This window comes from Silurus aristotelis (assembly GCF_946808225.1).
Source record: "Silurus aristotelis genome assembly, chromosome: 22".
Classification (NCBI taxonomy): Eukaryota; Metazoa; Chordata; class Actinopteri; order Siluriformes; family Siluridae; genus Silurus; species Silurus aristotelis.
The window spans coordinates 1,092,484-1,105,407 of NC_139595.1; the positions used below are offsets into that span (position 1 = coordinate 1,092,484).

At 42.1% G+C, this 12,924-nt stretch overlaps 1 protein-coding gene across 2 annotated transcripts in view; it reads left to right on the top strand.

Moving 5' to 3' along the window:
- The first annotated feature begins 4,430 nt into the window (after positions 1–4,430).
- The window catches only part of ptprfb (protein tyrosine phosphatase receptor type Fb), a 116,234-nt gene continuing 107,740 nt past the window's right edge, over positions 4,431–12,924 (top strand). For both annotated transcript variants that reach the window (XM_083524968.1, XM_083524970.1), the window contains exon 1: positions 4,431–5,067. The gene's annotated coding sequence lies outside the window, so the exon portion shown is untranslated. The remainder of the gene's footprint in view (positions 5,068–12,924) is intronic.

Below are 12,924 nucleotides of genomic sequence, written 5' to 3' on the forward strand. Positions count from 1 at the left end.
CCCCAGTGAGTGGTCAATAACCGGACAGCGTGTCTCCATGTGGCTTCTTCCTTAGAAAAAAACAATAATGGAGCCACTGAGCTCTCCCAGGGGCAGAATCGTGATATCCGGCATGATACTCAATCCACCCCCATTAGCGAGCTCGCCACCCTCCAGCCTCACGTACACTGGATTAAATATTAACCAGTTAATGTCCATTTGTTCATGCACACCCTCTCTTTCTCTCTCTCTCTCTCTCTCTCTCTCTCTCTCTCTCTCTCTCTCTCTCTCTCTCTCTCTCTCTCTCTCTCTTTTAGAGATGGTAAAATGCAAATTCCCACCAGACCTTCATATGAGGAACATCTCCAGGAGCTCCATCTGCATAGAAAACACTTAACGGTGATCTGGTATAGTAAAATGAAAACACAGACACGTTTCCCACTCATAGTTTTAACCAAACAAAACATTCGCCACGTTTTCTTATTTTTTATGCTGCAACAAGTTTGCCACGGTTTACAGTAGTGTTATTTATTAAATGTATGATGTCATACTTTTTTGTCTTACGTTATAGCAGCTATAAACACACTTTCCAGCACCAGTCTCTCTTTATTGTCTCTATATAAATTAAGTGGTTTGGATTCAAATCAGTTCAACTTTATTATATAATGCAGTTAACCAGAAGGGCAAATATCAATGCATATAAATAAATACATCTTATATAAAGTACAGACCAAAAGTTTGGACACACCTTCTCATTCAAAGAGTTTTCTTTATTTTCATGACTATGAAATTTGTAGGTTCACACTGAAGGCATCAAAACTATGAATGAACACATGTGGAATTATATATGGAATTATATACATAACAAAAAAGTGTGAAACAACTGAAAAATGTCATATTGTAGGTTCTTCAAAGTAGCCACCTTTTGCTTTGATTACTGCTTTGCACACACTTAGCATTCTCTTGATGAGCTTTAAGAGGTAGTCACCTGAAATGGTCTTCCAACAGTCTTGAAGGAGTTCCCCGAGAGATGCTTGGCACTTGTTGGCCCTTTTGCCTTCACTCTGCGGTCCAGCTCACCCCTAAACCGTCTCGATTGGGTTCAGGTCCGGTGACTGTGGAGGCCAGGTCATCTGGCGCAGCACACCATCACTCTCCTTCTTGGTCAAATAGCCCTTGATGCCTTCAGTGTGACTCTACAATTTTCATAGTCATGAAAATAAAGAAAACTCTTTGAATGAGAAGGTGTGTCCAAACTTTTGGTCTGTACTGTATATATGACTGTTTAGGCAGGTGGTCATAATGTTATGCCTGATTGGTGTGTGTGTGTGTGTGTGTGTGTCCCATTAGGGGTCGCCACAGCGGATCATCTGTCCCCATACTACTCTGACCTTTACCTCTACATCTGCCCCTTTTAAACCAAATATATATATAAATATTGATGCTTTATGCAAATGTATGTTTATTATTAGTGAAACCGAACTCAACATAGAGCATAAAGACACAATATTCTTGAAAATGTTTTACAGTAATTACGGTGTTTTAACTTACGTAAATCATCAGGACACCAAACGGAACTTTTGCTATGTTTCCACACGGACGGTTTTAATTGCCGGATGTGTTGCATCATGGTGGATTTTGGTGGTTGATTTGAGACTCGGCGCAACAGTGAAACGTTGTTTTACTTTTAAAAGTTTAGTAATTTTTTTTTTATATTTAGTAAAGAATGGACGTCGTAAATAAACGTGTTTCATGAAAGGTTTTAATTTCGCCTCTTTTATATGTATTTATTAATACATCAAACAGAAATGTGTTAACGTTAATCGTGCGTAAATAAAATTATTATCCGAAGTAGTCTGGAGATTATAGTTACCGCTTTACTGCTGCTTGTTGAAGTGCTGACACTGGAGACTCCTTCCATAAATGTTCCAAAAACTGCTCTGTGCATTGATTCTCGCCGATACACTTACAAGGGTCATATACTACAAACGTTACTATAGAAACACTAACGTATAATTAGTTGCTGAGACGTGCTGCTGTACGAATCAGCACCTTCTGACCAATCAGAATCCAGAATTCCAGCGCTGAAATATAACACAATTTGATTTGCCAGGTTGATTTTCATGTCTCACCGTTTCTCAAGCGGAATCTTTTAGCTTTAAATTTGTGTGTATGAGTCCTTTTATGTTCAAGGCTTTCTTGTCTTCTCATCCCGTCTCATGACGTTAGTCCCTCCTCCGTTCTCTTTTCTCGCTGCACCTGCTGTGTCATTTCCTCATTGTGACTCCAGAGACCCGAAGGACATTTGTTTTCCTTCCCGCTGTCTCGTCTTGTCTCGTCTCTTCTCCTTTCGTCTCATCTGGACCTTGACATCGTTTGCTCACGCCTATTTTTCGGATTTCAGCGCAGAAATTTTACAGACAGATCTTTTAAATAAAGAAGTTCTAATTGTACACGCCGTATGAAGCTGGAGAAGAGCCAAGGCTAAATCTCTAGCGTAGGAATACAAATGTTCTTCGTGCTTTATATTTTTTTAATCGGAAAAGTGAAAAGGCTTTTCTGTATTCGATATAGCGCATAAATATTTCTCCTGGCATTTAACCTTCGGAGGATTAGACATGCTAAATTGAAAAAAAATTATATCACATTTCCAGGAGTTCAGTGTTGAGAAGTGTGAGAGAAAACACTCTTCATGTCCTGCTGGAATTAGAAAATAATCAACACAAGATGTTTATAGGTGTCAGTTCACCCCAAACCAAATACTTTCCCATTCCTTTCCTGTTCCTTTCGGTTTCTATGCAACAAATTCAGTCAAAGGTAAAAACACACAGTAATGAACAAGTAAAAAGTCCAAATGAGACATTTGTGTCTCTACCAGAAGAACTTGTCTAAGAAGGAGAACAGGAGAGAAGATGTGATCAGACTCCCTCACCCCACATGGAGGTGGAAGTTTAATGGTTTGGGTTTGTTTTTGGTTCCAGAAAGTGAAAGTGACCCAACATGAGATATCATGAGCGTGAGAAATCATGAGAGTGAAAAATCATGAGAGTAAGATATCATGAGAGTGAGATATCATGAGAGTGAAAAATCATGAGAGTGAGATATCATGAGAGTGAGAAATCATGAGAGTGAGATATCATGAGAGTGAAAAATCATGAGAGTGAGATATCATGAGAGTGAAAAATCATGAGAGTGAGAAATCATGAGAGTAAGATATCATGAGAGTGAGAAATCATGAGAGTGAGAAATCATGAGAGTAAGATATCATGAGAGTGAGATATCATGAGAGTGAAAAATCATGAGAGTGAGATATCATGAGAGTGAGAAATCATGAGAGTGAGATATCATGAGAGTGAAAAATCATGAGAGTGAGATATCATGAGAGTGAAAAATCATGAGAGTGAGAAATCATGAGAGTAAGATATCATGAGAGTGAGAAATCATGAGAGTAAGATATCATGAGAGTGAGAAATCATGAGAGTAAGATATCATGAGAGTGAAAAAACATGAGAGTAAGATATCATGAGAGTGAGAAATCATGAGAGTAAGATATCATGAGAGTGAGAAATCATGAGAGTGAGAAACTATAAGAGTGAGAAATCATGAGAGTGAGATATCATGAGCGCCGCCGCATGTGATTATAAATAATGTATTTTTTCGAGTCTTCTACAGTCATTTAAATTGTGGGACCAGAAGCTCCTGAGAAACTCATAAATTAGCTTCAACGTCTGAGATCATTGTAGATTCAACACCAAAACAACAACTCCTACATGCCCGAGCCTTTAAATGTTTAATGATGGACAAATGGCAGATGGAGAAGGTTATTTTTTGAGTATTGATTAAAAGGTTGTTTATCCTCAAAGTCCAACGTCTGAAATCTTCATGAAGTGGGATGAAAATGGCGCTGGTAGATCTCTGGAGGGCTCGGGATCCTCTCAGGGTCGGCATCTTCTCTAGGAAGATCCAAAATCTTCATGAGGTGGAACGCAACTGGAACTGGTACAGTGAAATGGGGTGGGTAGAGAAAGAGAAGCAGTGGAGAGGTCCGAACAGAACCAGTTACACCATTAGTCTCGAAACTTTTTGATACCACCGTGTAGGTCTTTAATCGAGGATTAAACTGGGAGAGTGTGTCTGAGCCTCGAACACGGTCAGGAGGACTATTCCAACGTTTAGAGATAAATGTGAGAATGTTCTTCAATCTTTAGTGGACTTTACTATTCTGGGAATTGCGAGAAGTCCATCTTTGTTATGCAGATGTAGTCAGGGACTGGTTTCTGCTCTGTGTGTGTGTGTGTGTGTGTGTGTGTACTAAGGAATTAACCAAACTCACCACCATCACCAAAACCAACCCCACCCCTACTAACTCTACGTCATCTCTAAACTCCCCCCCTCCCCCCCTGGGGTGAACCTCCGAAAAGAGCCGAGCGCTTTCCGAACACTTCCGAATCAGGAGTCGGTGGCGTGAGCAGAGCCTGAAGAGAGAGAGAGAGAGAGAGAGAGAGAGAGAGAGAGAGAGAGAGAGAGAGAGAAATGAATGCAACCTTTGAATTGAATCGAAGGAGAGAGAGATAGAGAGAGAGATAGGGAGACAGAGGGGGCGCGCGCCTGGGGCTGTATCTCGTCGCTGCGGGTAGAAACGGGAGCAGGAGAAGTATAACCGCGCGCGCGTGCGTGATTGTGCGTGCGTGCTTGCGTGTGTGTGTGTGTGTGTGTGTGTGTGTGCACGCGCGCGCGTATGCGTGCGTTTATGTGGAAGGAGGAATTAAAAAAAACTCCGGGAGAAGCCCCGCTTCACGTTCACGCGCCTGTGTTCACTCCAAACAAGACAGAAAAGAAAGAAGACCGAATTCGGAATTACACAGAAACCGGGATCTTTTTCTTCTTCTTCTTCTCCCTCTCGTCTTTTTTTCTGGGGAGAAAACCAAACCTGAAAAGTGGATTTTTTTTTTTTGCGTTGCGCGCGCGGGTGTGTGTGTGTGTGTGTGTGTGTGTGTGTGTGTTTTCTGAACGTCGCGAGCGCGGAGCTCCACGGTGCCACAACGGATAGTGAGAAATGCGAGCTGCGAGGAGCAAACCGGAGACACGGTGAGCGGCTGGGATTTATTATTAACATTTTTCATCTTGCGTTACAGACTGTGTGTGTGTGTGTGTGTGTGTGTGTGTGTGTGTGTGTGTGTGTCTGCACCCGTGCTCGCGAGTTGGTAGAAAACTTAACGTGCACGCGCTGATGGATCTCAGGAGGCTTTGAACTCTTCATTGGGATCAACTTCGTGCATTGCAAAGTTCTTTCTTTCTTTCCTTCTTTCTTTTCTTTTTCCTTGTCGAGTGCACGGTTTGGGTGATTCAGACACGTCGCTGTTTCCCCTTGAAGCACGCGAGATTTCCAGCTCCGCCGTCCGGCCCAATTTTCTTCTTTCTTTCTTTCTTTCTTTCTTTCTTTCTTTCTTTCTTTCATTCTTTCTTTCTTCTTCTTCTTTGTTTTCTCTTTTTTTTTTTCTTCTGCTCGGTCAAGTGCATCTGAAGCGTGTTTCAATAAAATGCTGCTGGATTTTTGCTTTTGCATCTGATCATCTTCTCTCTCTGTTGCTTATCACTTTGCATTAAAAAAAAAAAGGATAGATGGAAATAAAAAAGAGAAAAGAAATGAATGGATAGAGATGGAGAAGAAAGAGAGGACATATCTGTTTGTGCTGTCATATCAATTTATATATTTATTTAATTATTTATTGTGGAAATAAACTGCCCCCTGCAGTAAGTACGGCGCGTGCACCGAGCCGTGCATCACACGTCACAAGTTCCTATCACCGGTTATAGGTGTCGCGATAAACCGTGACGTCACAATCTATTCTTGGGACACCGAGGCACGTCGTGTCGTCACTCCCTCTGCAATGCATTGTGGCTTCGGTGAGACAGTATCATGGACACCACGGAGCCTCCTCCACCGTAATCAGACGTCACCGAGGGTTCTGACAGGAGTAAACAAACAAACAGATAAACAAACAAATAAACACATCATCCTAGTAGTGAGGTTGTGGATCTGGAATGTGATATCGTAAAATCATGATCTTTTTAGGAATCGCTGTATCCATATATTGGTATACACACACACACACACACACACACACACACACACACACACACACACACACACACTAAACTGAACTGTTTGGAGATTCCACAAACGTCTTCACTGAGATGTTGTAACTGGGATGATAGGATGTCCATACACTCACAGTGTTTATGCGTGGACAACACACACACACACACACACACACACACACACACACACACACACATTTAACATCTATTTTTCTTCATCCCCACAGAGCAGTGTGCTCACACTTCTCAAGCTTCTTGACTCCAACAATGAGACTTTTGTCATGCTCTAGTGTTGGATTGCTCAATACGCTCATTTATTTCTCTCCTTCCTTTTCCTCCGCTTGGTTTCACACACTCTGTGTGTGTGTGTGTGTGTGTGTGGGGGGGGGCTACAACTGGAGCTCGGACGATACAATAAATTCGGAGGTATCGTGTTTCTGCCTTGCGATACTTCTCAACGATTTAACGTTTTTAAAACGCTTCGTAACTCGTTTTGTTTTTATGCAAAACGTGACTCACGTGCGCATTCGAATCAGCAAAACGAGAAAGCAATTAAGTTGAAGAACAAACAGAATTTTGTTCCCTAGCTAGCTTTGTGTGTGTGTGTGTGTGTGTGTGTGTGTGTGTGTGTGTGTGTGTGTGTGTGTGTGAGTTTTTTCGATTGTGTGTCTCTTTCTCAGAAGGTTAGCATTGCTACCTGAGACGCTAATAAATAAATGTAAACACATTTATTTACTGGGATTCACTAACTGGCTTTATTCCTGAGGTAAATACACAACTAGGCTTTGCTTTTGTTTTTAATATTATTAATTAGCGGGCTTCTTGACATGCTAGGTAACAGTTGTGAACATTTAGTTTTTACTCAGAATCACTCAAAACCTGCGGCTAGTTTATAACATTCTTTACTAAAAATCATTAGCTGACTTTGTCTGAGGTAAAACACGTATATGTTTGTTATTCTTTGTTAAATGCTATTTTTAAGGAAAAAAGGCTCATAGAGATGCAGCTAATGAGTGAAAAAACTATTTCATTTAAATTATAATTACTGGTTTATTGCTAGTTAGTCTGAGGTAAATACACAACCAGGGTTTTTTTTTTTTTTATATATTTTGAGGTAAAAAATGCTAATCTGGCTACCTGCGATGCTAGCTTGTTTGCTATCATGAGCGTGCATTTCTACATGAGCAGTTTTACACTCGAGTCTCCATCAGTGAACAGGTGAGATCCTGATGATGATGGAACTGTGATGAACGGACTTTCGGTGATGAAGATGAGGATGAGGTTCTCTTTTGAGTCTGGTTCCCTTCATGAGGTCTCAGGAGATGTTTCCTTCTGTCACCACTGGTTCTCTCATTAGTAATAAATTCATAGGGACTCATTTGTGACTCTGAAGTGTGTATTGATAATCTTTTGTACTCTGTAAAGCCGCTTTTGGAGAATGTGTGTGTGTGTGTGTGTGTGTGTGTGTGTGTGTGTTAAATGTTTTATATAAATAATATTCAGTTGAAAAGCTAAAACTTTTTTTGTATTTCATTTCTGATAAGACTTCACTACCCAAGAGGTTTGATTGTGGGGGAAAAAATACGTATTTGAAACAGCTCAGTGATATATATATATATTGTGTGTGTGTGTGTGTGTGTGTGTGTGTGTGTGTGTGTGTGTGTGTCTTTCACAGTCTCTTTCCTCTCTGGCTGTAAGAGCTAATTGGCACTTTTGCAGTGCCCCAGCCCTTGCTAATGCCACCCTGTGCAAAGCTGCTCAACACACACACACACACACACACACACACATCCCCCTGCTGCTCCACTGTTCTGTCGCCCATATGTGCTGAATTTGGCGTGCTCGCGGCTGCGGGCTCTAATGAGAGCGTTTCCCTCGGCGCTGTTCTGGTCTGCGGTGCTGCGCGATATTTGTGGGTCGTATCTGCGAACTCGGAGCGTTTAGAACGCCTCTGAACGCTCAGGATGGTGTGTGGGATTCGTATTTTTACCCTGGAACCCGGTGCTCAGCGCAGACGTGGTGGCACGGTGTGGTTTATGGGCCCCACACACACACACACACACACACACACACACACACGGGGAAGTTTTTAAGGGTTCAGTGATTCTCAGAAAACGCTCTCATTGCCTGATTTTCCTTTTACTCATGAAACGCTGGCAATGAGAGACAGAGGGAGAGAAAGAGAGACAGAGGGAGAGAAAGAGAGACAGAGGGAGAGAAAGAGAGACAGAGGGAGAGGAAGAGAGAGGGAGAGGAAGAGAGAGGGAGAAAAAAAACACCAGACTTTAAAACTTCAGACAGACAGACAGACAGATGGATATACACCCAGAGAGACAATCAAATATAGAAATGGCTGAACAGATGGATAAAAATGGAGATATATAGACAGTTGGACAGACGGACAGACGGACGAACAGATATACAGATGGACAGACATCTAGAGAGGATATAAGGATGGATCGATGGGTAAAAAGACTGATGTAGACAGAGAGACAAATGTACAAACATTTGGACAAAGATATACAGATAGACATAAACAGATGGATAGAAAGATATTGACAGACGGGCAAAGAGATGGATGGATATACAGAAGGGTGGATATATGGATGGACGAATAGATGGACAGATTAAATGCAATTGTTTTTTTTATCCTGGTTTAGTCTATGGGTATATTTTATTAGACAAAGTGTTAAATCCTTATCAGTTTATTCCCCTGCTTGATTTCTTTACATAAACATATATGCATCCAAAAGTATTCGGACACCCGCCTTTTACCAGCCGTGCATGGTTCTTCTCCAAATCGTTACTACAAACTTGGAGGCACACAATTGTGTAGGACGTCTTTGGATGCTGTAACATGAAAGTCTGTCTTCACTTGAATTCGGAGAACCAAATCTGCTTTCCATGGGTTGGAAGTGTGTGGAAGATCTCCTGCATTAGAGCTACAAACCCTGTTGGACTTGAATGAATGTGAAGACTGACTGCACCCCAGGAACCTTCTCATCTCAACTACATCAGTAGCTGACTTTACTAACACCCATGTAGCTGGATGAATTTCTATCAAATCTCCACAAAATCTAGTGGAACATCTTTTTTTCTTCTAATAATAAATGAGGACTAACGGTGGAATCTTATGGTCAGTAATCTACAAACTTTTGGCCATATAGTGTGTGTGTGTGTGTGTGTGTGTGTGTGTGTGTGTGTGTGTGTGTGTGTGTGTGTGTGTGTGTGTGTGTGTGTGTGTGTGTGTGTGTGTGTGTGTGCATATAAAATGAAGATCTTGAAGTCTTTATTTTAACGCTCGAACGCTTTTTTTTAACGCCGTCTGCCTTTTTTTTCAAATCCGTCCAAAACACTCATCCGGTGTGAAATTTTAGCGATTTACGGTTTTAACGCTTCGCTCCGCAGCGTAGTCGAGCGTGCTGTCGCTAATGCAGTAGTAATTTGACTGCTGATTGGAAGCAGGTTTACGGCTGGCAGGCCCATCAGCGGTATTATAAACCATCTACACTCGCTGCTTTATGAGGCGTCGCTGCTGTTTATCGCAAACAGGAAACAGACGTTAGCTACGAAACGTCACCGCACTCCTCCGCATCGTCAGCGCTCCTGTTCTCCTGAAGCTCGCTCAGCTTTTATTTTTTTGGCAGGTATTTTTTTTCCCCCAACGAGCAGGGAATTGCACAGACCCTGGCTGTAATTGCTTTCAGAGAAAAGATGGATGAGGGGGGAAAAAATCGGTGTGGGATGGTAACTGTGTGTTTGATATAAATTTGGACGTAGACGTGAACGTAGACGTGTGTGTACCCGGAATAAGAGCTGCTAATGATCTCCTAACTCTAAATATCTGGAATTTAAAATAAGAATGAATTTTTAATTAAGCTGTTATTAGCAATTGTTTTATTTACAATTTCCACACACAATTTTTTTTTTTTTTTAAACTTTGTAGACGTAAACGTTTACGTTTCATTCGACTGGTCGCATCGAAATGACGAGATGTTCTATAGGAACTTTATTATCATGTTTGTGGAAAATATGTCGCTAGTTTCCTGAAGACAGGATGCTTCCTTCTTTCTTTCTTTCTTTCTTTCTTTCTTTCTTTCTTTCTTTCTTTCTTTCTTTCTTTCTCTCTCTCTCTCTCTCTCTCTCTCTCTCTCTCTCTCTCTCTCTCTCTAATGGACTGGCGTTAAAAGAAAATGCACGTCTGTTATGGTACCATTTCATACCAGACTCCATCAAATTCCTGAAAGACAGATTTTTTTTTTCTATAGTGGGAACACTGGCGCCCCCTCCTGGCTGTTTCTGATTGGCTGAGGTATTACAATAGTTTTGCTTCGTTAATATTAATGCTATTTTTAATCATATCGAATGTAAAAAACTTCCCACGTTCTGGATCCTTTTTATCGAATTTTTATTTAGGAGTTGAAGTCGTTTGATTCTCATACTACAAACAAAAACCCCAACAACTTTGTTTCTATGAAATCCGGATAAGCGTATTAGCGCTCTGGCACGACGGCTGCGATCTGATAACCCGCCCTCTCCGTTTCCCCCTCGGTTAAAACCCCTAGGGCTCGTTCCATTACTTTATCAGCTCGAGTGAGCTTCATTAGATTACCTTAAGATGAAAGTTCGAGTCGACATCGATATAGACTTACCCAGAAGGCATTGCTGCAATCTGACACAGATTTATTCTCGGAGCATCAACAAGTGACGGCGTGAGGCTGAAAAACTTCATACGTTAAAAAAGGTCTCTCATTTTGTCCCGCTCGTCTCTCAGTTTGTTACGTAGTTTCCCTTCTTTTTTCTTTTTCTTTTTTTTTTTTATTTCCAAACAGTAAATGGACTGTAACCATAACAACGCTTTTGCTGTAGCTGTAGCTAGCCTAGCATGCGCTCCAGCTTTGCATGTTGTAAATGTTCGCGATGTAATCAGACGCAGGAAGTGTAATGGTTTGGGGTTGTTTTGGAGCAGGGAAGGTTCCGGAAAGTAAAAGGAATCCTGAACCAACACGGCTCCGTCTAGACTGCGGCTCATTGGATCCGACTTACGACAAGACGATGAGTCGAAGCGACCCGATTGGTCCTTGTTACGTCGGAAAAGAGATTTATCATCCGCATGCTGTTACCATAGCAACGCTTTTATGATTCCTAGTAAATGTTGTAATTCACTCATTAATATTTCACCTGATAGGAGATAAATGATATCATTGAAAAGGGAAAAGTCACGTGTCCATGTTCTGCTGTTGTTGCGGGCGTTCCCCCCCCCCCCCTCCCCCAAATGTGCCACACGTGAAAAGAAAACGTGATTGAGTTCAAGAGGAATAGTGTGTAGTGGCTTGTTGAAGCACCTGTTGAATAACTCGTAACTTGTGTACTTGTATGAAGGTGACTCCATGTCTCATCTCACACACACACACACACATACACACTCTCCCTAAACCTTAACTGTGCGTGTAGCTATTCGTCTCACTCGCCACTGATCTTCAATAATCCAATCAGATCGACTCGTCTCGTGCCGTATTAGCATGCAGGAGCACTCGCGAGCCGTCACTCACCGAGACGAACGAGAAGAGAAGTGAAAGCCTCAGCAGGCCTTCAAACGCTTTCTCATCGTCCTCACAGTGCATTAAGCTACAAATATTTAACAATCACTGAGCAGCTCTCTGGATGGAGACGTGTGTGTGTGTGTGTGTGTGTGTGTGTGTGTGTGTGTGTGTGTGTGTGTGTGTGGGCAGTAATCACAGAAATAAACACTCCATTATGCTTTAAGTCATATTTCTCTATTCAGGAGACGCTTGGATCAGACCCGGATGCACATCAGACATCTCTAATGAATTAATGAAGGAGATGAATGAGCTTCAGTGTATGACAGGGTTTCAGATATTCCCGCCCCCCAGAAGCACGCTAACCAATCAGACGATTGTTCAATATAACCGATCGAAATTAAGTTCCGTCCTGGTCTTCTTACCTGCAGTGTCCACCAACCAATCAGACTGCCCATAAATTCTCATTAACCAATCAGGGGGCAGCGTGTGTCTTGAATGACACTGAAACCAAAGATGAAAAAGAGGCGTGGCTTAAATGAAGAATAAGAAGAAAGAGGCATGTGTTCCTGAGGGTCCTGTTGAAGGATATAAAGAGGGTGTGGCCTGTGTTCATGTTAGTCCCAATGATGGAGATGAAAGGGCTGTGGTTTATGTTCTCGTCAACCCTAGTAAAGGCGTTAAAGTAGGCGTGGTCTGTGTTCCACTCAGTCCTTGTGAAGGGGAAAAGGAGGCGTGGCCTGTGTTCCTGTCAGTCTTATTAAAGGAGGTAAAGTAGGCGTGGCCCGTGTTCCAGTCAGTCTTAGTAAAGGTGAAAAGGGGCGTGGCCTGTGTTACTGTCAGTCTCAAAGGATATAAATGAGGGTGTGGCCTGTGTTTCAGTTAGTCCTTGAATTTGAGATGTATTGTATTTTTTGGCTCAGTGTAACAGAGACGGATCTTTCTCTCCTCCCGAATCCGACACTCTTCTCCCAGATGTTCCTCTTTTGCGATTAACATCTGTAAATGACTTTAAGTTCTCACAGCTTCTTTCCCCATCAGTGTTTTGGCTCATGGTTAGACACATACCGGGCAGCGGCCCTTGGTGCAGGACTGAACCGGGACCGTGGGAGCCGAAGGAGCGATGAGAAACTCTGGGGATGAAAAATCTGCCCAGCGACAGGGGCAGTTCCACAACCTGCCCACCACCATCACACCCACAGGAGAGCTTTTCTTCTCCTCATCACTGAGGTGATGGAGCTTCAGATCAAGTACAGTTTTGTTGCTAACCAGTAATTTATTTGCTGAATCATCCAGAAGGTTT